The sequence below is a fragment of the Myotis daubentonii genome, chromosome 7, assembly GCF_963259705.1.
Source record: "Myotis daubentonii chromosome 7, mMyoDau2.1, whole genome shotgun sequence".
NCBI classification, from domain to species: Eukaryota; Metazoa; Chordata; class Mammalia; order Chiroptera; family Vespertilionidae; genus Myotis; species Myotis daubentonii.
In genome coordinates, this window is record NC_081846.1 from 17,179,779 (window position 1) to 17,202,558 (window position 22,780).

Below are 22,780 nucleotides of genomic sequence, written 5' to 3' on the forward strand. Positions count from 1 at the left end.
GTGCAACCAATTATGCCTTAATTTCCATCTCCTAATTCTTCTATTTTTCTGGTATTCATCGTCACATCCTTTCAGGTACTCTTAAGAACTGTCTGTGAACACATATCTTGAAATATCTCAGTATGAGCTACAGTGCATACTGATTGCAAATAAAGTCACAGGAAACAACTTAGTAATGGTCGGATTACTTTCAGCTTAATGCTGAGAAAGATGTAACAGTCTGATCATCACTCCGATAAATATGTCTTTTTAAAAATGCACTGTGTAAAGTTAGTCTACTCTGAAGCCAGAATTAGAATTCTTCCGGGTGATGCCAAGTTCCATTTGAAAGTTATTCACAACCTGCCTGGGCGCCGAAGCCATTGTCTTCCAAAACCTTGGTGTAGTTGACTTGGCAGTCACTGTGGGGTGACCTGGAGTTCACCATTTAAAGTTTATTTGGTTATTAATGAGTGTTGGCACACCCTATGCACTAAATATATCTAAATTGAATTATGGAACCAGATAAAATTATAGAAAGGGAGGAAGCTTGTCTAGCATCTCCTATCATGAGTAATCAACAAACAATTTAATATTTTCTTTTTAAAAAGAGTCAATAACACCGTTATGTTAATTTTGGCAACTCACTAAGCAATCCTGGTAAAAGTCAAGAGATATCTGTAAGTGCCAATTAACATTTATAATGCTTGATATGGTCACACAATCATGCCAGTTACCCATTGTTCTTTTCTTTTCAGGCATCAGAATCTTAGTAGCACAATCTTTCTAACTATCTAAGAACTTTTTATGAAAATAAAACAACTCTTAAACAAAGGACTTATCTAAGGAAATTATAATAGTAAGAAATGGAAGCTCAACTGCCAAGCAAAGCTAGGCTCAAACCCAGCCTTTGTGCTTCACGGTTTCATGATCTTCATCAAATTGTTTATTCTACTAAACCTCACCTTCTTCATCTGTAAAAAAAATAAAAAATAGCAATGCCTCTATTATAAAAGTTTTATAAGGATTAGAAGATATAATAAAAGTGTCAGACAAATAAGTTTTCAATGGATGCTGTTACAAATATTATCTCTAATAATAGCCAAAATGAGCTCTCTGTGAAGAACTCGATTTGAAAACAAAACTGATTATAACATCATTGCATAAGAACTGTTGCTTTTAATTCCTTTGCTATGTGACGTTGGTATGTTTATGTCTTGCCTCTTTGAGTGGCAATGTATTCCTAAACTAAAGGACTGGTTCCTTATACTTTTTCTGTGTATGTTACAGCCCTTAGTACAGACTTTGGCACTGAGCAAATGTTCACTAATGGCTGCTGAATGGAATGGAATTGGAAAGTATAAGCTATGCTTAAGGTCATTTGAGATATCGTTTTCCATGGGAAATGTTTCATAAACACTCTGCTAACAAAATCATTGTTGGAACAACACAATCATGATTTGTGCCCAAGGAACACAGTGGTGAGTAGACTTCGCCAGAATGCCTCAGCGAAGAGAAAACCCTAACTCTGGTTTTGCTCAGGAAGTTTTAGTCTCAGGAAATTGCCTATTTTGTCAACCAAAGAGTGAATACTCACCTGAAGATATCTCTCTCCTTGTGGCATTAGCTTCTGCTGACTATAACTGATTAATTTCCATTGTCAAAGCTTCTACATCTGCTTTGTTCAAGGAGTGAATACAGCTGAAGATCATTAAAGCTTTAAATACTTCAAAACTCTTCTAAGCCAAGGGGCAGATTTGTTTTGCTCATGGCATTTGATGATGAAAATCAAAATAAATGGCAAAACAAAGTAAATTTTACCAACTTCCCATACCATACTAATGATCAATCTAAAAAAATACATTGTTTTAAAGGACAAAAATTTATAAGCATTCTTCTCATATACTATTTTTAATGTGACATCTGCAGTTATAAACTTCCTAAGATTCCCAGTGGATACTAGTCTAATCAAAGATTAGCAAGATTTCATTGCTTCAGCGGGCTTTCCATTTACCTGCAAACCATTCCAGAAAAAAAAATCAGTATTATTTTTAAAATTCTATTTTATTTCACAACTAACTGTATTTTTGTTTGTATTTGGCACAATTCCTTTCTTCGTTTTAAAATGTTTTTATTGAATTTCAGAGAGAGAGGAAGAGATAGGAATAGAGAGATAGAAAAATCAATGATGAGAGAGAACCATTGATCAGCTGGCTGCCTCCTGCATGCCCCCTACTGGGAATTGAGCCAGCAACCCAGGCCTGTGCCCTGATCTGAATCAAACCTGTGACCTGTTGGTTGGGTCAGTGCTCAACCCCTGACCCACACCGCCAGGCTTTTATTCTTTTGTTTTAGCAGTTTTCTCTATCTTTGTCCTCAGTGGGAGGAATAAATAGTTCCTTAAATGATTCTTTGTCTACCTCAAGATTTAAGTGATTGCAGAACCTCAGGATTCTTGAAAATTTAATCAGTGTTTAGGAACAATTTTACGCACATTAAAAGCAATTATACATTTTTTACTAAGTGTGTAAAACTCTTCCCAAGATTTTCTCCTACTTGAATTAGGCAGCAAATCTACTTTTGTTGGTTATTTTTCTTTAATGTAAGCATCATTTGAAAATGTACCTCTTTACTTTTGTTAAAGACCTCCTGCAGCGAGTTGAACTAATTCTGATAAATTCTACTCCAGTTTCTTGTGTACTCATATCCAATTATATATCATTCAAAAACAATACAAATATATTAGTGAATACTATGATCCCTAGACTTGAAGCTAAATAACCTGTAGTATCCCAGAAAAGAGTAAGGAGTAGAGAACTATGGGGGCGGGAGGCCAGGGAGAAAGCCCCTCTCCTGGCAGTGACTGTAGAATGTATGTGTTTTCTGACAGTGACAAATGTTGCAGCAAATTGTAACCTCTCTATCAGTACGGCTTTCCATTAAGTTTCCCTAGGCAATTAATTTCTGTCTCTGCCCCTTAGAGCAAGTCTGGGAATTTCTAAAGCAGAGAACATTCATAACTGTGGCATAGTATTTAGAAATTTACCAGGAAAAATATTAGTAAGGATACAGCGAACATTACACATTCCTGCTGCATGTGGCAGGAGAGCGTGACTGACTATATGCTTCATTCCCATGCAAAACCTCCGCATGTGACGGTGCTTTTGGCTTTGGCATCTTCCTTTCAGTTTTCTCACTTTCCTTAAAGCTCCCATGATTTTGCCACACTGGCCAGCAGGGACTCCACGTCTGTTCTAATTAGATTTGGAAACATGGAGTAACATGAGATGTCATGTACCCTGTGGCAGGGTTGAATCCACACTCATTTTACACAGCATGAAGTAACACTATTGGACAGAGAATCACATCCAATTCTTCCCTGCAAAACTGCTAGCACTCAGTCACCAGGAGCCAGGCTCTTGGGGACTACTGCTGCTACCAACCCTGCTTTCTAAGAATGTACATGCTATTCACTCATCCCTGGCCCCTCAGCCAGCTCTCAACCATAACTTCCTGGCAGGGTATACCTTAGTTTCACTGAAAAGAGGACTTAACTCCCCTCTCTCAAAGTAATCATCTTTTTCATTGCCCTCTATATCTTTCTTAGGTGGCCAGAGAGTTCTTAATAGTCATGCTTCATGTCTACATTCCCAAATGGTCCTTCATCTCCTGACCTCATCTCAGGAATATTCCTGTATCATAGACTTGCTACACTAGAGTTAGGTTACACAAATTAAGTTGGGAGTGTTGGTCGATCCATTTATATAATCTTACACAAATCTCAACTTCATGTGTCTATATTACGAAACATCTATACTGCAAAAACTCCAACACCTCTAAAAATGTATATGTATCTACATATGTGTTTATATACATGTGTTTATATAGATACAATTAAACTTTTAAACCTAAATTAACCAATCACCACACACTGAGTGATTTAAACAGAAATTTACTTTCTCTCAATTCTGAAAGCTAGAAGCTAATGATCAAATGATTCATGTGTCAGTCCTAACAAACTAATGCACTGCCTGAGTTCCAAGTCTAGCATTTAGCAACATTGTAATGGGTACATTATTTATCTTTTTGTATCTGAGTTTCTTCATCTGCAAAATTAAGATACTAAGGACCAAGATTCCTAGGACTGTTTTGAGAAGCAAATCCCTGCAAATTGTTTACATGCGCAACATTTTTATCCACTCATCTACCGATGGGCACTTGGGCAGCTTCCAATGGAATACTACTCAGCCATAAAAAAGAAGGGAATCTGACATTTGTGACAGCAGGAATGGACTAGAGAGTATTATGCTAGTAAATGAAACAAGCCAGTCAGCGAAAGACAAATACCATATGACTTCATTTATATGTGGAATCTATGAAAAAAAATAAACTAACAAACAAAGAGGAGACAGACTCATGGATACAGAGAAGAGACTGAAAGTTGTCAGAAAGAAGGGTTTGGGGGCTGGGTGTGAAGGGTAAAGGGATTAAGCCAAGAAAAAATGAAGATTCATGGACACAGACAACAGTATGGTGATTGCCAGAGGGAAGTGGGTGGGGGAAGTACAAGAGGGTAAAAGAGGATAAATGGTGATAGAAGGAGACTTGGCTTGCGGTGTTGAGCACACAATACAATATACAGATGATGTATGCTAGAACTGTATACCTGAAATCTATATAATTTCTGTCTCTGCCCCTTAGAGCAAGTCTGAGAATTTCTAAAGCAGAGAACATTCATAACTGTGGCATAAAATCTATATAATTTTATTAACCAATGTCACCCCAATAAATTAAATTAAAATAAATAAATAGGTAAATCCCTGTAAGTTGGTTTTGTTTTTTTTTTAAAAAAAAGGCCTAACTTATATCATGCGCTCAGTATCAGTTGTTATTTTTATATATGAATCCTGAATTTTGACTCTTGTTCAACACGCTGCCTCTGTAGCCTAGCATCTATAAAACTGTGTTTCTCTCTTTCTAAGTGAATAACTACACATCACCAAATTGATGTGAGAAAACTGCTTGATACCATTTCCATTTCAATTGAGAGTGACAGTTTCAAGTCTGAGGTATTTTATAAATGTGATTTTTTTGCCCTCTGAAAATTTAAAGGAGAAAAATGGTCCTTCATGAAATGATGTGTGACAACAGCTGCCTCTTTTGAAAAGCATATGGGAAATGGCCTTTGAGGAATCAGGAGGTAGAGGTGACTGCTTTTGTGACTAGTCTGCTGTTATTTTTAAATGAAAAGGGTGAACAATTTCAGAAATAGTAGAGCCAAAGCATCAGGACTGGATGTGGCAGGGCTGCCAGGAAACACTTTAATATTTTTGTAAATATTTGTCAAAACATAAAACAAACATCTTAATTATTTTTAAAACAATACTTGAGTCATCTTTTCCAGTGATGAGGTCTTATGTTATGATGTTCTTATTATTCAAGTCAAACAAATGCAGCAGATATTCTATAGATATCTGTGGATACAGCCAACATTGCAGACATAACATCAATTGAGATCAGGGTTTTGGAAGCTAGATATTAAAATGCTTTTCATACTTAAGTGTTTTTGTGCGAGTCAATTTGGTGGTAAAAGCAAGTTATTTAAATTTGGAGAACTACTTTTTAACTGTATGACCTATGTCAATATGTCACGGTACTTGGCTAAAACTGTGCTTTATTATTAGTAGCAGTCGTACCAGAGATACTACATGGTGGTTAGGCAATCATTTACTTTACAATGTGTTCCCCTCATATTTCCCATACCCACCATACATAGTGATGCTGTGCTTTCTTAATCAAATTTTTGAATAAGAAAATGAAAGACTTATGCTTTTTTTAAATTTAGAAACTAGATACATTTATATCTAAAAGCATCTGCCATATACTAGTTATTTAATAAAATTCACTTGACTTCCATTCCTCATAAAATTCCTTAAGTCTTTGTGCTTTCCACCTTATCCATCCATCCATCCATCCGTCCGTCCGTCCGTCCATCCATCCAGTAAGTAATCACTTACTCCACAAATTACCTATTGTCCCCCTACTATCTAAGAAGCACTATTCTCGCTCTGACTGGTTTGGCTCAGTGGATAGAGCGTTGGCCTGCAGACTGAAGGGTCCCAGGTTGGATTTGGGTCAAGGGCATATACCTTGGTTGTGGGCACATCCCCAGTAGGAGGTGTGCAGGAGGCAGCTGATGAATGTTTCTCTCTCATTGATGTTTCTAACTCTCTATCCTTCTCCCCTCCTCTCTGTAAAAAATCAATATAATATATTTTTAAAAAAAGAAGAAGCACTCTTCTAGGTGTTGGAGGCACAGTGGCACACAGAATAGACCTGGTTCTTCCTCTCATGGTGCTTACTACCCTTCATCACTTCCAATCTCAAGAAGATAAAAGCTCAGCCAAGAAAGATAAACAGTGTCTTGAAAGCTTTCTCTCATATCTTTGTTTCTTTAAGCGTAAGTTTTTATTTTAGAATTTCATGCATTAAACATCTCTTCATCGTGTATAAAGTTAACCCACATTCTGTCACACATCACCGCCTTCCATTTCTGAGAAAAAATTTGCATTTTTCTTTTAATATAATATCTTACCAAGAGATGTACTTGTGTATGTGTCTGTATGCATGTGTATGTGTGTGTGTATGCGTGTGTGTGTGTGTGTGTTTTCAGCAGCCTCAAACAAACAAATTCACCCTCAAATGTTTTCCACCCTGTTTCCCCTTTACAGAGTTCTAAAGTGAGGAAATCACAGTGTCTTCTAAGATAGCTTATATATTATTTACAAGGTACAGATATATTGATTTTAAATATTTTCTAAATGTCATGGCTTTCTTCTGCCTATTTTGGTTTCATTCATTCAACAAACTGTATAGTGTGTTAGAAGTTAAGCTTTGCTTTAGGTTATTACTAAATACCTAGGGACCTAGCATATAGCTTGTGGTTTTGAAATGTGCTTTCATGAAATACGCTTTGAAATACACTTTTTGTTGCTGTTGGAGAAATCTCAGAGCCTGGGTCTGGGACAGTAAATGTATAAGATAGGCCTGAAACATCTCCTCATACCAGATAGCGAGGACACTATCACAATTGAGTGTGGTCATGTCAAAAGGGCCCTACAGCCAGTTGGAAGAGACCCTTCCGTGTTAATGATGGGGCAGTTTGGATTACAGAAATGATGATAATAACAATAATGGAGCCCACGACATATATTTTAACATTTGAATTTATAATAATGTTAAATGAATTTAAATAGTCACACTTGGACAATAATATAGAGCCAATTTGTTTTCTTAATAACTAGTAAATAAAATAAAATAAGCATTTAGTCTTTTTTTTTCTAAATGAGCTAAAACATTGGGTAACCAAGTAATAGGTTACCTACAGGATGTCTTTATAGAGTATTCTAACTAATAAATAAGGAAAAAGTTAAAATGAGTGTTAATCAATACTGAATTATTAATTGGAACAAATTAATATGAACAATTAAGGAAACTGAATGTGAGCTATATGGGAACAGTTTGTACTTCACAATTTCCCTAAAACTTTTTTAATAATAAAGTTTATTTTAAAAATTAGAGCTATATCATTCTAAAATGTCTTATGAATGAAGAGTGCTAGGTATTCAACATCAATGACTGAACATTACAAATAATCTATAATAATCTATAATAATAAAAGCATAATATGCCAATCGACCGAACAGACAGAACAGCAGAATGACCATCTGGATGACTCTCCAGACGACCACGCAATGACATGCACTGGTGCCAGGCCAGCCAAGGTGGGTGTGATGTGATTGGTCAGGGGGGCCCGCCATTGCTTAATGATCGCCCCAAGAGGGAGGCCCAGGCCACAGAGTGAGCCCCAGACCATCTGGTTGGTGGCCTCACAGCAGGTGGGCGGGGCCTCCCGCTGCAGAGCGATTGATCTGGGGGTCTTGTGACCCATTGCCCAGCAGAGGGAGGCCCAGGCCAGTCAAGCCATTGTACCCCATGCCTGTTGCCTGCAAAGGGAGGGGACTGGTGGCGGGGGAGGGGGAACAGCGCTGCACAGACGGCAAGCAGTGGCAGTGGCAGGGGTGGGTCCAGCTGCCAGCAGCCGGAGGAAGGAAAGCCCTGATAGATCCTGATTGCTGGCTAAGACTAGGGACCCTACCTAAGGGGTCCAGGATTGCAAGAGGGCGCAGGTCGGACAAGGGACAGCCCTCCCCCCACCCCCAGTGCAAGAATTCCATGCACCAGGCCTCTAGTGTCCCAATAATAGGGAAAATTGATGGGAGATAATTCTGCATAGCATTTCTGCATTGCTTGTGGCAGCTTTTGGTTTGGACTATGTTTTCAAGAATGTGTGTACATAACAAACAACACTGGAATATAATAACAGTTTCTCCCCGTAGGGCAGAGGGTAAATTTTCTGTCAGTCCTCTTTAGAAGACTGGGATTTCCTAAACTCGGAGTTTTTCAACTGTGACAGAAAGTATTTTTTTTATATTTTTATTTTCTTAGGATCCACTTGTGCCTGCTTTCCAATCATCCCATGGAAATTGCCCAGGGGATACAACAGAAACACGAAGCTCAGGCTGATTGTTGTGCCAGAGAATCTCCTGTCTTCTGCCAACCCAAGTGCCAGGCTAAGCTATTAGCTTGCAATCAGGCTAACATTCTCAGACCTTAGGCAGTTCTCAACAACAACTAGCCACTATGTGCTTCTGGCTAACCTCACCACCACCCTCACTTTTACCGAAGGAACTGAGCATGAATATGATAAAGGCTCTGGATCCAACCACCAATTCAGAGGAACTCCAGAAGACAGAGAAACATGGTCACCTCCTTCATGAGTAAGCAATCAACAAAGCTCAAGCTCAGGAAAACGCTACAGAAAAAATGTCCTAGGCTTGAAGGGATAACATTATAAGGAACTTGCCATTAAAAGTCTTAAATTAAGCATATATATGTCTTTTTTTTTTACAAAAACCAAACTATGGTGTCTGAGGAAGCATTGTTTAGTTATTATAAAATTATAAACAAATTAAAGAAAGCAATTTCTGTAAAAGTAAGGCTAGAGCTAATTCTTGAGGTACATTGATAGTTATAAGAGTGTATGTCTTTTATATACTCCTTAAGCAACTGTATAATTTTATTGCTTGTAGAGATGCTTATAGAGATGTAGTGGAAATTAATGGTGTCTACCCATGTATTTTTAACACAATCCATACATATATGTGTGTGTGTGTGTATATATATATATATATATATATATATATATATATATAATTTAAATTAACATTCTCATATTAATGACAATTTCCATAAACTAAATTTATCATTATACATATCCAAAAACATAAGCAGGTAGAGAAATAGATAATTATACAGACAGACTGACAGAGATAACTGTATGAATGGTGAATGGATGAATAAACTCATATATTTAAATTATAGAAAAATAAGCATTCTCTTCCTTTTCTATTTTTTCACATTGTAAGCTAATTTTGCAGTAGCAAAACTTTATACATTGATTTTTTCTTTTCATTCACTGTTCAAAAGCTTGCCTAATGTAATGCAGGTGTAATGCAGGGACATTAAGACTAACATGTTATATTTATAAATAGCACATAGACGAAGTCAGCCTTAATTGACATAATTCCCTTTTCTCTCTGAGTTTTTTTATACTAGAAAAATGATATTTTATAGTTTCCAAGCTATACTCAGTAACCAAACTTGGTTAAATATATATAAAAGAGTCAATGTCTCCTTGATAGGAACAAATGATAAAATGAACAGGCTCCTCTTAACTTTTCACAAATGCTTATGATCATCAGAAATGCGTTATTCTCACTTACTGAATTCCCTTTAAGACAACCAACAAATATCTGATTGCTTCTCTTTTCTGAATCAACACCTTCCTGATGAGGATGGATTTATTAATCACACCAGGCTTCAGTGTGGTAGACACAGGATTGCATTCCTAACAGTGGAATCAAATTGTCATATACATACATTTTTAAGTAATAAGGTAATACACAGCAAAAAATAAAAGTCAATATTATTTCAAGAGGAAATGGAAAATGCAGAATTTGAGATTTTGAATAATTATGCTAATATTAAAACTTGAAAAGATTATCCCTTCCACAAAACATAATTAAGAAAGTCATTGGTTTCTATACATATTTCTCTAAACTTAGTTGTATAAATGCACTTACGTTTATTACCATATAAAAAACATTTAGTCATATTTAAAGAAGGGTAAATATTTATCTTTAGCATCACATTTTTAAAAATTACCTTGATTTTTAAAATCTTTCAAAACTGCCGGGAGCCGGTATTTGCCGGGAGCCGGTCCATGCTTGCTGTTTCAAGGGACCTGGCATATATGGCATACGGTTCTTAATATGTTTGCTCACCTTCTTGGCGCTGTGTTTTAACCAAAGTCACCTCTCCGAGAAAGGTTGAATCCCCAGGTAGGGATTTTCCCCTGAAGTTAGGGAGGGAATAAAACCCCTCAACTAAGTGCCAGGCAGGTAATTAATCCCTTTAACTACGAACAATCATGCTTAAACTACATAATCTTTTCTCCCTGGAATGGAGATAAGAAACGCCCTAACCTTTGTAATAGAGATTGATAGGATTGAATCAACTGGTATAAATACAGTTGTAACAAGACAGAAACACACAGAACTTAGAACAGAATCAAGAAGACAAAACCTACATGGAGCCTAGAGACAGAGCCTAGCGGGAGAACATGGCAAGGGATCCTGGACTGAACCTGACTACAGAGATTGGCAGGAGAACCTGACTGGAACCTGGACACTGAACCTGACTGGAGAGCCTGGACAGAACCTGGCTGGAGAACCTAGCGAGGGAACATGGCTACAGAACCTCGCTGGAAATCCGAAGCAGAACCTCTCTGGAGATCCGGGCTAGAGGTCCTGGCTAGGTTGCTGATCAACTGAACGCTGTCTCCGTGTCATTCCTTCTTCGCCTACTCCGTCCACACCTTTGGGGAACCCTGGACCCGCTGGGGTTGGACCCCGGCACAAAACTAAATTAAAAAAAAACAACAAATAATAAAATGAGCCTGGCCAGTGTTGCTCAGTGGTTGAGCATCAACCCTTGCAAGAAGAGGTCACTGGTTCAATTCCCATTCAGGGGATATGCCCAGGTTGCATGCTCAATGCTGGTGAGAGGCATTCATGAGGCAGCCAATGAATGATTCTCTCTCGTCACTGATGTTTCTATCTCTCTCTCCCTCTCTGAAATCAATAAAAATACATTTTAAAAAAGCTAGAGTATGATAGAGTATCAATTTTTATTGAAATTAAATTTAGGCTACACAGTTATTCCATTAAATTATATTAATTATACTTGTCAAATTTCCCATAATCTATGAGGTATGTGCATATTTATTTCATACTAAAGTAATGTAATAAAAATGTCAAACTATTTTTGCAGTCATTTTCTCCTGTTTTTTCCTTCAAACTGAATATTCTTTCTTCTTCTTCTTTATTTTTTTTTCATCTCATAAACTTGTGATTTCAAACTCTTTTAGGCATCATTGGTTTTTCAGATGTACAGCACAAGCTTCAGTGAAAACACCCTCAAGTTTAACTGAATGGTTTGTGGACACAGTTCATGAAAATAGTTTCTCTAGTGCTTGATAGTAAAACAAATGGAGCATCACTTCAAGAATCGCTCTGCCAGTTACCCACAATTTTACAATGAAAAACATTAAGAACATAAGTTTTAATGCATATTTAAGTCCAAAATGTCTATGATTAAGATGAGGGCATTTTTTATGAATTAGAGTGGAATATGTATTTTATTGATTTCAGAGAGAGGAAGGAAAAAGGAGAGATAGAAACATCAATGATGAGAGAGAATCATCCATCAGCTGCCTCCTGAACACCTCTACTGGGGATCCAGCAGGCAATCCAGGCATGTGCCCTGACCAGGAATCGAACCATGGCCTCCTGATTACGGGGTTGACACTCAACCACTGAACTGCACCAGCCGGGCCTGCACTATTCTTTAATCAGTGTGGTATATGTTTAATTTATTGTTGTGATATACTTTTGTCAGCTGTCTAAATGTGTTGAACATTTTAAAATCATAAGCTGAAAAGGACCGTTGGATTGGATAAAGTAATAACGCCATAGAGGGTTTCTGAATTTCCAGAACACAACACCAATAAGAGTATTTGAAACTGGTAACTTCTTTTTAAGTTATATATTTATTTCTTTTTTGTTTTTATGGGCCAAGTAGTTATACTTACATGTAACATAAACAGTTGCCCAATGATTCAGTAATGATTTCTTTTTATCTTCTACCTCTCAACCCTTCAACTTGCTCTCTCCAATTCACAAAATAAATGTCATTTCTACCCACTGAGAATCCATTCAAATGAAAGCCAAACCCAAATTAGTAATGTGCATTTACTGCAAAACAAGAGTTTAAAGCCTCCTTTTTTCCCTCTTGTTATGCCACTTCAAATATATAACAAATGAAGCAGCAGCATGAAAACAGATGCTTTTTTTTCTCACCCTCCTCATAAATTCTCAAATCAAAACCGAGATGCAGATAAACTTTACATCACTTAGCCATGCTAAGACAGGAAGTAAAACAACACAATTCATTTCAAAAGTGTATTAAAGCATGCCTTATTTTTGAATTAAAATATAGTTGGCATACACTACTATATTAGTTTCAGGTACACAGCATAGCAATTTGACATTTATAGATCTTATGATGTGATCACCACACTAAGTCCAGTAAGCATCTGTCACTGTGAGCATGTCTTCTTTAGCAAGGCAATGATAAAAATTCAGACAAGTGAAAATGATACTAATAGCTGCAATAAAATTCTTTATAAAAGTTATCCCTTTACATGTACAGTTGGATGCACAGTGGAGTTTGAACATTATGTTAGATAATATAAGTTCATGTCAGTTTGAAAAAAAAAAATACCTTTTTTTACCTAAAAAATTTCAAGCTTTTTCATGAGAGAAGCCTGAACTACTGCATATAATTTGTGCTTATTACATATAAGAATATTGATGCTAATTGAATACTAAACTATATATACATGTTTTCTTCCAAGTGCAGATTATGTCTTTCTCAATATAATTAACGTATTCATAAAGTTGAGAGTTGTGGAAGCCCTTTGGGTGTGGTTGTGGGGAGATGGGGATCGGAATTGGACCAAGGCAATTGTTATCCTATTGCATAGAGTGACTGTAAGGGGGCTCCTACAGGGCATTTGTGAACTAGTCTACTGTCTGAGTTTCAATCTCTCTTGCACTTTTACTAGTGGCTACAACCAGACTAGTCTCTTTATCTTGGTAACACCCATGCCCACCATAGCTCATAGTAAAACCTCCATGAATATGGAAAGGAAGAAATAAAAAAAAAAAAGCAACAAAGTAGGGAGAGAGGGGAAATAGAATGATAAAAGAAAAGAACATGGTGAAAAGCTTTTGATTGTTGTTCAAATCTTGCCAACTAGCAATATAACCTTAGGTAAATTACCTAACCCTTGTCTTTCATCTCTAAAATAAAGAAAGTCTATTAAAGGATCTCCAAGATTCCTTCCAGCTCACTTTTTACTCATATAGTTTTTCTCATTATAGAAATATTACTTGCCCTAACCGGTTTGGCACAGTGGATAGGGGGTCAACCTGCAGACTGAAAGGTCCCAGGTTTGATTCGGGTCAGGGGCATGTACCTTGGTTGCGGGCACATCCCCAGCAGAAGGTGTGCAGGAGGCAGCTGCCCAATGTTTCTAACTCTCTTTCCCTCTCTATAAAAAATCAATAAAATATATTTTAAAAAAGAAATATTACTTCAGCCATTTAATGTATAGTCCTCTAAATATGTTCACTAAGCAGAATATAAATATTCAAGCACTATGTTGAAATGCATACATTCATGGCATCCCCATTAGAAACTAGTATAATCAATGATTTTAAGTTCTTAGAGAATCATCATAATGTTCATAAAACTTAAATAAAGAAATATAATCCCACTCTTAAATAACTGAGCCCAAGAAAAAAAAATTAGACCATTAAAATATTTTCCAATTTTGTCCAATGGATCCTGAATTCACTGATTCCAAGATATTAAAACAAATTATAGAGCACACTAAAGAATCTGTTAAAGGTTGAAAATGAAGCTCAGCCACCCTGTTAACACTCATTGCCTCATGGACTGGATTTTGGAGCTCCAGTTTGCTCTTAACAGAGCAATCTCACTTGGAGAAGACAAATGGTCAAAGAAAGAATTAGTAGCAACTTTATCATAAAAACAGTTTACAAATAAACTACAGGTTTCTCCTCTACTTACTTAGTTTGTATTGTTTGCTTCAAATTATATCTTTTGAAGAATAAGATAATTTTTCACTAAGGAGAATATTCTTCCATCATCTATCAATATTAAGAGGTCTTACTCAAATGTGTTCGTGATTTACCTTCATTTCACTTACCTCTTATACAAAATTTTTCAATATATCATTAGTAACAGAATTCACAGGATGGATGATCTTGTAAATGCCAATGAATTTACTATCAGTAATCATGCCAGCCCCTGCAAAAAGTCAATGTTTCTATCTATGAAATAAAAACTATTTTATTTGCAACCAAAACATCCTCTCAAAAAACAAGTGTTAAGAAAAACAGTTTCCTTCCAACCAATTCTTCACTAATAGTATTCTATTTAAATTTTACTCTGCAAATCTCTTCTCTGTCTACTTGTGAGTCCCTAAGAATATTTAGGATTCATCTAGCATAAGAAAAAGTCTTGATAATATAAATTACTGTAGTCCATTTCATTTGTATTATATTTCATTAACTTGTGCAGAACAGTCAGACAAGTTATGTACTCATATTTAGTTGAAATTGAAGATAACACCTGGGAGGGTTACATATTAACATAATATATCATTTGCATCAGCTATTCCATGAAAGTTTTATAATCAAAGCTAAATCAATTAAAATAGATAAATCTCGAATAAAGTTTAACTCTAAACCGAGTTTAAGCATCCCTCATTGCCTGGGGAATGAGCAAGGATACCTGAGGCCAAATTTACTTAATTGTTTCAGGATAAAGCCCTTTGTTTAATCACATACTTCTTCAAAGGAATTCCAGACAGTTTTAATTAACTAGCTCCCTTCCTCATTCATTCATAGAATTGAAAATATTTTATATCCTTTATCATAGGTGAAAAGCTGATTTATTTATCTATTTATTTGTGGGGGGTTTTAAATTTATAAACTGCAGGCTATCTTGAACACAGCTTCCACCACTGGAAATAGAAGGTGAATCGAGATGACTAGTACATTCATACTCCCTTATGTTCAAAGGCGCTCAAGTGCCTGAAACTGAGGGTAGTACCAAACCCTACACTACACACTGTGCTTTTCCCTACACATACAGACCTATGGTAATGTTTAAGTTATAACTTAGGCACAGGAAGAGATTAACAATAACAAGTAATTATCTAATTGAAAATAAATTGTAAAATTTACTTCAGCTAAAATAAACAAACTGCCTATAACAATTTGTACATCAAGTTTATATATTTTGCCTGTTTTTACCCACCTTATTACTTGAAGAGTAACATCAGTTCAAATGCTTTTGAAACTGCACTAAAACGTCTGATTCTTCGATTGTATTTGCTGAGCAATTGCTGACTTTAGATGACTTGGGACAAAATTACACTTTGGCAATTTTGAAAATTATTTAAGATTATTTAAATTTTTTTAAAAATATATTTTATTGATTTTTTACAGAGAGGAAGGGAGAGAGATAGAGAGTTAGAAACATCGATGAGAGAGAAACATCGATCAGCTGCCTCCTGCACATCTACTACTGGGGATATGCCCGCAACCCAGGTACGTGCCCTCGACCGGAATCGAACCTGGGACCTTTCAGTCTGCAGGCCGATGCTCTATCCACTGAGCCAAACCGGTTTCGGCAAGATTATTTTAATTTTAAAAGAACATTTATTTTAAAAGATAGCTCTTGTTTTCCTTTCTGTCTCTTAGTTCACTTTATCAGACGGAGATAGCCAAGAAGTGAAGAGTAGAAGTTGGTTATTTGATGACAAGAATTAATAGAGTGTGAAGTATTACAATACAAATTTTTATAATAAAAGTATATTTCAAATTTAGAATTAACATTCTAATAATTACTAAGAACTATTGAGAGGCTTTCAAAGCCTGATTTACACAAACAGCTCAGTTGATAGAAGTGATGGTAATATAAGTGGTTGAAAAATTTTTCTGCACTTTATGCTCCATTGAACCATTTCTTCTTAAAATATGACCATTAATCAGCACCATTTCCATTACCACATGTATTTACTTAAAGGCCCAGGACAGATACTACTTCTGTCCCAGAGGCTTTTGTTTGTGTCTTTATTTGTGTATTTGTTTTAAACAATGTACTTATGTAAGGAGCTGTTTATCTGGTGGGAAAATGAAAGCACTAACATCACTAATCTCCCTTCTTAATCAACTAATTTATACAAATGGCAAATTATTCAAATTAGAACAGCATGGAAACTGGTCTTCCTCAGTATTCCAAGTAGTAAATTACTGTTCCCTTTGTAGGTTTTGTTGACAGGGATGAACTGGGGTGGCAGCATTTCATAGCAAAGAAGAAAGAGCAACTTTCACATATTCTGTCTAATCCAAAAAGAACTGCTAGTTTAAGTGCTTGTATTTGTGTAGCCATACCAATAGTGTGAAATGGCATTTCTTTAACCAATAACAAATAATGGTTATAAATATTTCACATGAAAATATGAGTAATTTGAACTTATGCTAAGCCACAAAATGTACTCCTGCAATTATTTCTTTGATAGTATTATATATTAGTATGAATTTTAATATCCAGAAGATCTGATTATTTAATTATTTTAATACACCTTTCCTTTTTTGCCTTTGTTAATCCTCACCTGAGGATATTTTTTCCATTGCTTTTCAGAGAGAGTGGAAGGGAGGGATGGAGAGAGAGAGAGAGAGAGAGAGAGAGAGAGAGAGAGAGATGGGAGTGACACATCAATTGGCTGCCTCCCACTCTTGCCCTAATCAGGGACAGGGAGCAAACCCACAGCCCAGGTACATGCCCTTGATCAGAAATTGAACCCACACCCTTTGGTACATGGGCTGACACTCTAACCATAGAGACATACCAGCTACCTTTCCTTTTTAATTGTTATTTCAAATTAAATTTGTTTATATTCAACAAAAGAACAATATGCAAAGTCTTGAACCAATATATGTTTTTATACTATAACTAGAGGCCCAGTGTATGAAAATCCATGCACTGGATGGGGGGGTCCCTCAGCCTGGCCTGCTCTCTCTCACAGTCCGGGAGCCCTCAGGGGTGGGAGGTGACCCGGCGATCAGGGGAAGGCGATGCCCCATCACACCTCTGCTGCTGCCACTGCCAGCAGCGCAAGCCTCGGCCGAACCTGGGCAGCTGGGCAGCTGCCATCGCTTTGGGCTCCTGGGGAACTCTGGAGGCAGGCACCCAAAGTGACCAGGCCCACCTGCTGCCCTGGAGGGGCAGAGGAACTGGGCACCACATTCTTGTGGATGTGGGCGCTGCCATCTTTGAGGGTGGAGCAGCCAATTAGCATATTCCCTCCTTATTGGGTGTGGGTGCCACATCTTTGCAAAAGTGTGAGGGTCAATTAGCATATTCCCTCTTTATTAGATAGGATAGTTTGATCTCTCTCCTATGGTGACAAATGCAGCGGATAATTGCAAATTCCAAAAGGGTATCAAAGTATATAGAACATTCTGAGTATTAAAGTGAGTTATATTTAGGTTCAGGTTCTCCTTGGCAACACTGAATCAAGTTCACAGTAGCATAAATATAACTAATAGTTTTAATAACTCCTGTAATATTCCTGATACTTGATTTCCAATGTTAATAAGTTAGTAATTTATCAACAAACCATTTTATTCAATTCAAAGTACTTCCATTAAGTAACTACGCAAAACATTAGCCTCTTTGGAGGCTAAAATATAAAACAAAAATGCAAACTCTTATCTTTGAGAAAGTTTACTTTTTAGTAAATGAGAAAAACATTAACAATAATAAATACAATAAATGTAGTGAGATGAGTTTTGTGGGAACCTAGAGGAAGATAACTTTTTCCAGTTAAGATGGACTGAGACAGATATGAATAAAAGCTGTGAAGAAAAAGCAATAGTGAAGTACTAAAAAAATTACTCAGTAATACATAATAAATTTTATATTCCCTAGTTTAGAGCTGCCTTATCTTTACAGAATTTAATCAGATGATCATTTCTTACAAGTTATTCAATTCACTCTTTCATTAGCAAATGCTAACTTATAATAGGACTGTCATACTTTAAGTTATTTTTTTTGCCTTATGCTAGTGGACTTATTTACCTTGGCAATCCTGTACAAACTTTCTCCTATATGAATATATCAGCAGAGAAAACTTGAATCTTGAAATAGCCCGATAAAACAACAGTTGTTCATCAACCACCAACTACATGTGACTACACCAATTTATCTCCTAATAAATGAAAGCCTTGCTATAAAATGTGTGGTTCAGATATTTTCTCTTTTTCAGCTATTTATTAAGTGTGCTTTCAGTCAAGCTATTTTTATATATTTCATAGCCAAATATATTGCTATACAAATAGACCAAAAGATAAAATGTGTCCTCAATCACTTAACAAAAAATATTCTGAGATGCCTTCTCTTTGTATCTGTCCCATTGATCCATTTACTAAACAAAGTTCAACTATCTGAAAATTACACATTTCTTTCACATTGAAGATTTTCAAACATGCCTCTTTAATATGTGTATATGCTATTTACACATTGTATAGATATGCTACTTTACTGACATAATAAGAAACCTCAAAAGAAACTTATAGACAGTCGCTATTAAGGGTCATTAGTGAGAAAATAAATCTAGTATTATAAAACTTTAAACATTTCCAAAAATATGTACATTTGTCTTTATATTATTGATGTTTTGTATTAAAATGTCAAGCAAATGTTGAAAGCCACAAACTGACACTAGCTCATATCTCAATATATATTATGCACTAGGTCAAAGTTCCTTATTAAAGATAGTATATGGAAGTCTATATTTCATACAGTCTTTTTTTTAGAACATATTTTATTGATTTCAGAGAGAAAGAAAGAAGGAGAGAGAGGTAGAAATATCAATGATGAGAGAGAATCACTGATTGGCTGCCTCCTGCATGCCCCCCACTGGGGATCGAGCCCGCAACTCAGGCATGTGCCCTTGCCTGGAATTGAACCTGGGACCCTTCAGTCCGAAGGCCAATGCTCTATCCACTGAGACAAACCAGCTAGGGACAGTCTTCTTAATCATTTCAATTTTTCCCTGCTTCCTTGACAGATTGTATTAGATCATTGCTAATTGTAAAGATGTAAGCTTGTAGTGCAGCTGAAGAGCAGCTTAGAAATGTCCTGTTGGCTCTACTTCTTCCACACCCCACTTGTATTTATATCATCATTTCTCTTCAACCCAAATCTTTTTGAAAGAACTTCATATTTTGTGAAGTGTCAGTTTCATTAAAAATCAGTAATATCATCTGCAAACCCACATAACCAGGAACACAATCTGCAATAAACAGAAATAAGCTGAAAGCAAAGTTACAGCTGAGAGAGGGCAGCACTGTGTACCCCTTTGCATGATGGGACCCCACTCTTCACGAAGAGCAATTCCTGGTAAGTGCCTTGTATGGGACCTCTGACATGCACATAAAGCCAGGACACCAGTGCCAATCACATATTAGGAAAGATTACTGTATTTTCTTGTTATCTTAAAATAAAAAGATATATAAAGATCAAAATTCCAACATATGATCTTGCCATGAAGAACACGTTGGAAACTGCTCCCCTACATTCTAAAAGAGTGAATTTCTAAAACCCAAACCTACTTCAAACTCTTTAGTTGCTTGCATTTGACAACTGTTTTAAGTCTAAATTATTTTTTATGGTATTTGAGCCTTTCAGATCCCTCTGGCTTCTACCTTAAATGCAAGCTTTGCTGCAATGACATTTTCCTAAAGCACATGGTGCCACCACGGTTTGTTCCTGCTGCTTCCTCCATGGGGAATGGCCTCCTTTCCATTCCATTGTGCTTGAAACACTCAATCACGTCTGCAATGTTCCCCTTTGAACACTTTTGCAACACCCCCAAGCACTCTAACATGCTTACTGATACACATTGCAGTTTTGGCAAAGAAGGGTCTAGCAATTTTCAGAAACTAATTTATAATGTAAAACCAGAATATGTATGTTTTAAAAATTATCCAGGTTTGTGTGCTGATGGTGATAGATTAATAATTGTCTGAATATTATAGAGTGAAGACAGAGATATAGAAAATGAAAAGGAGGAAGGAGAGAAGGGGGAGGAAGAAGGAAGGAAAAGGAAAAGAGGAGGACGGAGTGAGGGAAGAGAAGGAAGGAACGAAATTAAATCCATTGTAAAAGGATTGATTTTTTTTTACTCTCACTTCACTGCTGAATCACTAGGTTGTCAGTGTTTGCATGCTGTCTGATAAGTATAGAAAATCCAATCATAAACATAGGAATATGTCTAATTTACTTTCCAGAATAACTTCAAAGTCTACCTCACTGACCAAATCAGCCAGCAGTAACAGGGTTCACAGGTGACATCAGGAGCAAAACTTACTTAGTCATCACACAGACCATGGTGGAATTAAAAGCTGATGATATCTTATATGTAACAAGTGTTTTAACCAAAAGACATAGAACATCAATAGTATTTGGAATGTAAAACATAAAAGTATAAATACTAATGCAAGATACTAGTTCCAGCCAAAAATGTGAATAGATCTGTCACTCATGATTATTTTCTCCTATTTATCAAGGAATTATGTCGCTAAATGCTTTAATAGGTAAGATGATATTTTTTATTAACAAATAATAATTACAACTAGATTCAGAAGAACTAAATTGCACCTAGTTTATTAACATCATCAAAAAACGATTTACATGGAGGCTTTCTCAATTTCTTGTGTTACCTAATTCTTCTTATACATCTTTATCTCATTAGGCTACAGAGGATGAGATTAAGGCAGGCAAAAAACACAACTGTGTTTCATCTCCAATAACTCATAATTTACAATTCTAAAGTACATAGTCAATACCTTAGACATTTTAAAGTCTTAAATGATTTATAATACATTCAACCAAAACTAAACTTTAAAGTTTGAAAAATAACTTAAAAAATAATAAAAATATCTTGGGCATTTTAAAAATAAATTTTACTTAAAGTAATGAACCAGGTTATAAGCTACCATTAAAGTTTAGATTTTTAAGGAACCATACCTTCTGTGACTTCATGTTGCCCAAATGGAGTATTCTTAGTGACATTATATATTTCTGTTTTTCATAACTTTAAATAATTTACTAGATAGAAGAAAAAGATTTTCTGGAGTGCAAATATGTATACTATTAATTTATACCTATGAGCTTATGCTAAATTAATTTTCACAGTTGTTATTATTAAAGTATAGGGTTTAAATGTGCGTTCAAACCATCACCACTTAATTTCTAATTCATAAAATTCACTACTTTTCTAATCTTGAGCAAGTTGGTTTCTTCCCAAGCCTCATTCTCCTCATCTGTAACATAGAGATACAAATCCTAGTCACAGCAAAGTGGAACTTACAATTCTATATCACCTTGACCATGCATAGAATTGACCTGGCCTACTTAAAATTTACTTTTCTAAAATAAAATATGCATAAATTGAACCATTATTTTCTTCTTTCATTAATATAAACTCTAAGATGGCTTTGCTATTTTTCCAAGTTTCTTTTTAATTATATATCCCCATTTATTTCTTGTTTAAATAGAACCATGACCATAGTAGAGATCCCTAAAGGTCATTTTTCTGCTTTGGAACAATAAAATCACAGGAAGATAAGACAACTGTTTACCAGATGATTTGCATTTATTAGAATGGGCCTTTAGGAATATGTTTACACTAGAGGCTCAGTGCATGAAATTCAGAATGGGTAGGGTCCCTAAGCTTGGCGATCAGGGCCCATCAGGGCCTTCCAGCTGCTGGTGGAGGCTTTCCTTTGTTCCACGCCACCCCCTGGTGGTCAGCGCATGTCATAGCGAGCGATCAAACTCCCGGTCTCCTGGTTGAACTCCCGAGGGGACACTTTGCATATTAGCCTTTTATATATATAGATGGATGGAGTCCCTGTAATCCTTCTCTAGGTCTTCTTGCAAGAAAGATCCAGCAAAGTCTTCAATTTTACCAATTACTATGCAGTATGTTCCCCCAGCAAAGCATTTATTTTATTTTTTTTTTCTTTTCTAACTTTAGGCACCTATTTGATTGAAAAGCTTTCCTAATACCAAATGAATTGGTCATTTGAATTTTACAACTGTAATTGATTTACTTAATGTCATTCTTTTTTTTCATATTTTATTGATTTTTTACAGAGAGGAAGGGAGAGGGACAGAGAGTTAGAAACATCGATGAGAGAGAAACATCGATCAGCTGGCTCCTGCACACCTTCTACTGGGGATGTGCCCGCAACCAAGGTACATGCCCTTGACCAGAATCGAACCTGGGACCTTTCAGTCCGCAGGCCAATGCTCTATCCACCGAGCCAAACCAGTTACGGCCCTAATGTCATTCTTTATATTGATCCATGTTCCACTGATTCTATTTGTTCCTTTATAGTATTTCTAAAATATATTTTATGGTTGTATAATATTTCTTTTGATTCAATTT

The 22,780-nt window shown here is 36.1% G+C and overlaps 1 protein-coding gene across 1 annotated transcript in view; it reads right to left on the bottom strand.

The window, feature by feature from the left end:
• The window catches only part of ERBB4 (erb-b2 receptor tyrosine kinase 4), a 922,327-nt gene that overhangs the window by 428,774 nt on the left and 470,773 nt on the right, over positions 1–22,780 (bottom strand). The window lies entirely within an intron of this gene.